Source organism: Pinus tabuliformis, chromosome 6 (assembly GCF_031772625.1).
Source record: "Pinus tabuliformis cultivar Carrire ecotype Pingquan chromosome 6, CPIR1, whole genome shotgun sequence".
Taxonomy (NCBI): Eukaryota; Viridiplantae; Streptophyta; class Pinopsida; order Pinales; family Pinaceae; genus Pinus; species Pinus tabuliformis.
The window spans coordinates 1,871,835,841-1,871,843,249 of record NC_142292.1 but is presented as its reverse complement, the minus strand read 5'-3'; the positions used below and the strand labels follow the sequence as shown (position 1 = coordinate 1,871,843,249).

At 37.0% G+C, this 7,409-nt stretch overlaps 1 non-coding gene and 1 pseudogene across 1 annotated transcript; both read right to left on the bottom strand.

Annotated features, from left to right (window-relative positions):
• Window positions 1–1,890: 1,890 nt before the first annotated feature.
• LOC149266615 (ATPase GET3B pseudogene) lies at window positions 1,891–3,081 on the bottom strand (annotated as a pseudogene).
• On the bottom strand, window positions 2,979–3,058 carry TRNAL-UAG (transfer RNA leucine (anticodon UAG)). Its single transcript has one exon. It is a non-coding gene; the product is annotated as a tRNA-Leu (tRNA).
• Window positions 3,082–7,409: the final 4,328 nt, after the last annotated feature.

Genomic DNA, 7,409 nt, shown 5'->3' with positions numbered 1-7,409 from the left:
CAAGTGTCGGTAATACTGAGGAGAGAATGAACCGTCGGATCACTACATATCGTGACCGTCGGATTGTAAGTTACAAAATGTACAAGGTAAAAAAACACACTTTACCTAACTCTATACCTAACTCTATACTAGACCAAGTTGTACTTAACTATTTCCTATGTGTCGGAATATCCTAACAAAATGAGGGAATACAAACTTGTATTTGGAGAGTGTTGTGAAACTTGGACACACTACATCTGGTTGGACTTGGGCTCGGAGGGCTAGAAAACCTGTAGAAGTTCCCTAGGCTAGGAAATACTTTCTAGTTGGCTGGGAAGCAAATCTAGTCGGGTAGTCAAGAGGAGCATCCCAACAGACTCAGGAGCTCATGAGCATCTCAACTAAGTTATTAGAACAGATATTCCTCCATTTATTGATTACTTATGTAAATGGTTGCAATGAAATTCTTACTTATTTAATTTGTGGTAAATAAATTTTAATGGTACGTTGTCATCAAATAAATGTTTAGATATAAATAAATTATTTCCATTGTTATTGTGTTTAAAATTAGATAAATTTAGTTTTAACTAGAGGGCCCTAGGAGGGATCTTCACACGTGGTATCAGAGCTACTTTCAAAATCTGGACCTTAAACCCACCAAAACTACGAGCATTAGATATGTGAAAATTACAGGAATTATAATTATGTCGCATCTGTTAGAAAACTTCGTCAAAAAGTTGTATACAAACAAACAAACAACGTCCACATGACTAGGACAACTGTTTACTAACCATAATAGCATCAAATGCCGGGAGAAAATCAACTTGGTGTGTTACAAGGATCACTGTCTTGTTTGACAGTGCTCCCATTAGGTATTCCTACACATCAAAATCCGTGATTAATAAGAACTGAGGAAGCTAAGGAAAATGAAAATCATTGTTGTAGAAAGTTGTAACGTACAAATTAGTACTAGTTACATATTAACTGTAAAACCCATATATCAATCACCATATTAACCTTAAACAGACTAGTAGTAGTATGAGCATCAACAACACTGAAAGGATCATCCAAAAGATAAATATCAGAATCTTGATATAAGGCACAGGCAAGCTGTATCTGTTGTTTCTGGCCACCGCTGGGATTGACACGTCTTTCTCCTATTTCAATCCGATCGCCAAAGGGAATATTCTGGAGGTCTTTATCCAGTGAAGACTTGAGGATAACTTCCTGATAGTTCTGCTCGTCCATGGAACACCCAAATAATATGTTGTTTCGTATTGTTCCAGTTTGAATCCATGCAATCTGAGAAACATATGCGACGGTGCTATAGACTTGCAACTGCAGAGACAGGGTTGAAAACGTTAAGAAAGAGAATCCATCAATTTAAACAGTTGACAATGTTAAGGTAAGGGGGTAAATAATTCATACTCACACTACCCCTCAACTTGGGTACTTCTCCGAGTATTGCAGCTAAAAGAGTTGATTTTCCAGAGCCAACTTCTCCACAAATTGCCAATTTTTGGCCATGCTTAACCTCCATATTTATGTTTCTCATTGTGGGCTTTGATGAACTAGAATCCCAACTTAGTGTTGCAGAACTAATAAGAAGAGAGATGTCAGAGTTCTGATGAAATACCATTACCCGCTCAACCAACCCATCCTGTAATTCGGCAGCCTCAATAAAGTTGATGATACAACTTAATGAGACATTGGTTTGAATGATAACAGCGACTACATCGGGAATTAGTAGAATAGGTTCTTGAACGATGTGCAAAGTGGCTATGTACGAGAAGTAGAACTAGAACCAGCTGTATCTGAAGGAGCAGTTGCAATCATGGATTGACCCAGTGACAACTGCAATAGTGCACTTTTTGACCTACCATTCTTTCCTTAATTTCATGTTGATCACATTTACCGCCACACAATGTCACCCATGAATTTTAGTGTCGGGACACCCCTGATCTCAACATCAACTAATGGTGATTGGAACAACTCGAGATCTGATAAATTTGGGTCTTTTTGGATCATATCAAGAGCCCTTAATTGATCCTTTCTTTTGATTGCACAGAATTTGCAGTTAGATGAAGATGGCGGTAGAACTTGGTTCACGATAAGTCTCTTCACAGGAATACCCTCCTTCTTCAATGCAGAGAACAATCTTGAACTCTCGCTCACAGCCATAACCGTAGGAATGGTGACAATAACAAATTCTGTAGATTCTTTGTCACATAAGAGTTCTTGAACCATTTCCATCCTCTCTTTGAGTTGCTCAAGTTTGTCAGTAGCACTTTCATGACCTTCCCGAGCTTGACCAAGCACAAATTTGATTGCATCAGTTGCTGATGCCAACTTTTGTTTTAACTTTATTATTTTTCCTATAGAGGCATCCAAGAAATCTAGAAGAGACAAAGCTGAAGTGTATGACCAGTTGGTGCGGTATCAAATATAATGCGAGTGAACATATTGTATTCTTGTGCTTGAATAAATTGTGTAACCTTTGAGATAGTAATAGCTTCATCAAGACCAGGAGGTGGCGTATCAAGCAACTCTCCTAATTTCAATTCACCTAACTGTTATGCCAATCCTCCAAGGCCCATATTGTCCATAAAGTCCTTGACACCACTGCCACTATCATTCTGAGATGATGAATGAAATTCTGCTCTTTCTTGCTCAGGATCTATCTCCAATGCAAACAAAGGTGAATCAGTCCCTTCAACAACAACTAGCATCCCTCCACTTAAATTCTGATCAAAGGAGTCACTCAGAGAATGAGCAGGATCAGTGGACACAACAAGTGTAGGATGCCCACTATTTGCAAATTTAACAGCAAGAGATGTTGCACAGCTTGTTTTTCCAACACCTCCCTTTCCACCCAATAAATAGTATCCCTTTCCACCTAATAAATAGTATTTGCGCTTCATCTCAGTAATCATATTGTCAAAGCTTGTCTCGCTTTCTGTAGGGGTTGTAAGGGCGTGAGATTAGCAGGCCATTTAAATTGACAACTGTGGGATTTGAACCCACGCCCTTTCAAGCCAGAGCCTAAATTTGGCACCTTAGACCACTCGGCCAAACTGTCATTAAAAATTCAAGCCAATGCCATTCAGCCCAAGAAATTCTTTCACATTTTCAGCCGGATCTGAGATTACCAAACCTGGAATGTGAGGGTGAGAAACTGCTATCATTAATGGCTTGCATAAAATTACCCTCTAAGATTTCCTGTGTGAGTCCACCGATGGCCGGAGTTAAAAACAAGAATATTGGCTCCCCTCCATCCTCTGCCATTACTCTCAGCCGAGTCCAGATGAAGCACCACTTGCTGGTGTCCTTGAACTGTAGTGGTCACCATATCCACCAAGTATGGAGCTCAATAAAACTACACTGTAACTAAGTAATCCTGCCAATACCCAAATCATAAGATTGTTGCCAAATCTTCCTTATCGCTCTGTCTCCCCCTCTCACAAAGAAGCTGAGAACTTGTCATAGTCAAAATCAAATCGATTTTTACAAGCCCGGGCGAGGGTTTGAGTCTCAAAGAATTGTAGTGCAAAAAATTATGGAAACATCTGATAAAAGGAAGGGAAATGAGGATTTACAGAGTAAGAGCGTAGCGGGTGCACAGGGTAATGTAATGGGAGGCGGAGGATGAACCGTGGCCATAGGCGGCAAGGAGGGATCCTCTAACCCACTAGACCCAAATCTTCGCTAAAAAAAGTTTATAACCCTCATAATTACTTGTAAGCATTTTTATTATAAAAAAATTATGTGGAACTGATTTCATTTAAGACTAATTTAATGATTTTTTTCCATTTTATCAACAATTTAGAACTTCTTGTGTCACTACCATGTGTATCCTTAACTGCATCACTCTGATCTCTTATTGGAAGCTCATCTTCCTCATGTTTAACCACTATATGCTTCTCCTTACTCTGTCGGTGCACAACATTTGGTTGTTCCTTCAAGTGAAGGATACTTCCCTGATTACCAAGAGGAATGTTTCTGTTTGAAGATGGCTCAGTAAACAACGCTTAGTCCAAAACCATTTCACATATATTATTACAATTCTCTTTTTATAATTTCAGAGCATATGTTGATCCAATGCTCTTATACTAAGTTTCACAAGCCCACAAAAAAAAAGATGCCAAGGAAGAGAGATAACAACCTCCATAGAGATATTTGGGCAAAAAGATGCATCAAGAAGACGAAGATTTGGACAAGCAGCAACAATTTCCCGAAGTGTTTCGTCACTAACATAAGAGCAATTGGACATGTCCAAAGATGTTAATAATGGGCATGAAGTTGCCACAACACGAACGCCTGCATCTGAAAGCTTGTGGCAAGATGCCACATCAATTCATGGAGTTGAGGGCATTGCAAAGTGGCAAAAGCCATGCATGAGCGTCTAAGGGACAAAGTTTCCAACTATGGACACCTGATAGAGATCTGAATTACACGACAATGTGTAATTTGGAGGTGGCACAACGAATCATGTTTGACCTGAATATCTTGCGAGCCACTTCCTAGAGATGCTTCAACAATGTTTAAACGATCGAGTACAAGGAAATCTACTAATCCGTTGAAAAAAACCTTCACTTAAAGGTCGCCTTCACCGTTTCAACAAACTGTTACCCTTTTTAATACTATTACAGATGTTATATAAACACAATTTAGGAGTGTAGCAAGTATATTTCATTTTGGCCTTTACATAAATCATGCATTTTCCATAAAGTTGAATATATTTTTGAATCGAAATTTGGTCAAGTGTTTCACTATTTTAATATTAGATATGGATTTAACTTTATAAAAAATTTAAAAATCAAATTATAAAAAAATAAAAATAAAAAATTGTGATATTCAATAGAGAAATGAAGCTACTAAAAATCATGTCCCAATATTTCTTGGAACTGCCAAGACTTAATACAAAGGACGAACTCTGCCTTGCTAGCTTGATGTTTGTGTATTATGTAGTTGGGTGTTTATTCTGTGAACATCCTTTGTATGCACGTTAACTATTTCCTGCAACTAGCTATTATCTATTTCATACTCATGGGATAGAGAATGTGAAAGCATGAAGATATAACACTTTTTTTGTTTTCTTGAGGTGAAATGTGCACTGATGATGCATTATGTTTCTTTCACAGTTACACATTTTGGTAAAATTTCACATGTCAAATATTTCTTTACTTGTCTCTCTTGCTAAAATCTTAGTAAAATAGTCTATGTCATATGGAATCCAAGAATTGTCTATGACATATGACTTACAGGTCTGGCAAGACAAGTATTACCATTTAGCCCCCCAATGCCTGATTGGGGTAAACAAATTTTTTAGTGGAATATACACTGGAGTCTCGTAACAGATTCAAGAAAAGTTTGGGATGTGTTTGCTAAAATGTAGGTCTGTACCTTCATTCGAGATCATCAACAGTCTTGACCTTACATGTCATTCTTTGGTCCTCATCCAAGAATTGAGAGTCTCTAAGCAATCTGTGACAATCAGGATTATGAAACCAAGTTTTAATCACGCGGATTGGGGCACATTGTCTAGATCACAAGTCATTGTTGCAATTTGTTTTATAGTTGACATATGTATAGGTGCAGTGTTGATGTCAGTTCACGAAGATTAAGGGTGATGAATATAAGAAGGCCAAATCTTGGAGGTTAAAAATTAAAATAAAACAAAAAGTAAAAGAATGGAAAATTATTTGGGATTAAATTTCAATCTTTGATTTAAATAGGTAATGTTTAAAGGGGGTTAATGTTTTATCTGGTTAATATTTCATGTTTCAAAGGTATTAAAATTCTTTGATTACAGGACAGGTGGCAGCATAATATTTGGCTATGTAGGTATCTTTGGCATATTATTCCCACACATCTCAGCCATTGATGATTGTTAAATGATAGCATTTGACCTTGATCTGGATCTAATCAGTTTGTTTGGCATCGAATGCTTGAAGGCAATGCGAGAATAGATTTGACTTGATCTCAAGGGCTTTGCAATGGGCTAAAGTTGAATGGAACATGAGGGCTTCATGTTTGTTGCAAGGACGTTTGTCCGAATTCGAAAGATTTTGAAGCTTGAATGAAAGGCAGTTGATGACTTGCCTTGAACAGAAGTCCTGGAAGAAGTCAATACTTAAAGCATGTGATCGACAAAGATGCAAAAAACATGGAAAATGGTTGTTAACTAAACTGATCAATAACTAAATCAGTTATTTCAAACCCAACACAAAAGGGAATTGGTTCCATTTGATCCATTTGGAATTTGATTCCTTGACTTCCAGATTGAATTTACTTCTGTGGGATCCAATTCAAAAATAGTTCTGGACGGTACATTAGAAAGACAAATATTAGAGAGAGATTATGGTAATGGTCATATGTTAAATGTAATAATATAATTTTGTGCTTTAATTTAATAAAGATAAGTGGCTTAAATTAATAAAGTCACATGTTATAAATAATATTAAGTTAAACCGGGTTAGTCATGTCTTAATGAAACAGGGTGGTTGTACAGGGTAGTCTCACTCCTCTTTATATATCGAGTCTTGATATTTTCCATATTAAGTTATAACAAGCAATATCTCCATTTCTTTTGTCTCTTCTTTTTTTGCAAATATTATGCTATTGTGTATGTCCATTACCCAACAACAATGGGTCCAAAGACCAAGGTAACATGAGAGTTGAGTGTATTTAATCACCAGAAAAATATAGAGTTAGTGGCAAATTCAGTTTGCGTAGAGTTAGAAGCAATCAAACTAAGAAGGGAATAAAATAGTAGGTGACCGAGTCAAGATATTGCCTAGCATCCATGGACTTGAGATTGAGTTGATCATATTCACTGAAGTATTAAAGAAATTATATGCATGAAACTTATACTAGCACTTTCTAGTGGAATTGATAGTGCACTAATCCGTTGTTTTCCAATATTGACCATATCACAGGTCGAGCTAAACCTGTAGCACTCTTGATTGAGGTTCAAGAAAATAGTTAGCAATTAAACTTATAAATCTAGATAAGAAAGCCTTGAAAAGTCAGGTTTAGGCCTTGTTCCTGGTCTTAAATTTTGACAAGCTTGTGAAGATAGAGAATAATACTTTGTAGTTTGTAGTTGTTGGAAGAATTGTAAGTTGGTTGCATTTTAATGTACAGTGTGTGATTGAGAGTGGAAACACCATATTGAATGAGGCAATTTCCATTTTGGAAATTTAGCCAACTCGACACAGTGGTTACTTGGACCTTAAATCCAATTCAAGTAAAGCCATTAAACCTTACAAGAATCAACTAAGAAGGTTGAGAGAGATTTCTAGTGGGATCTGAATTTGCACGCCAACAAGTGGAAGTTCAAATCGTAAATGTTTTATTGAAGTTCAAGGAAGGATGAAAGTGAGTTGACAAAAATTGATGAACTTGTGTCTTTGGTGATGGGGATCAGT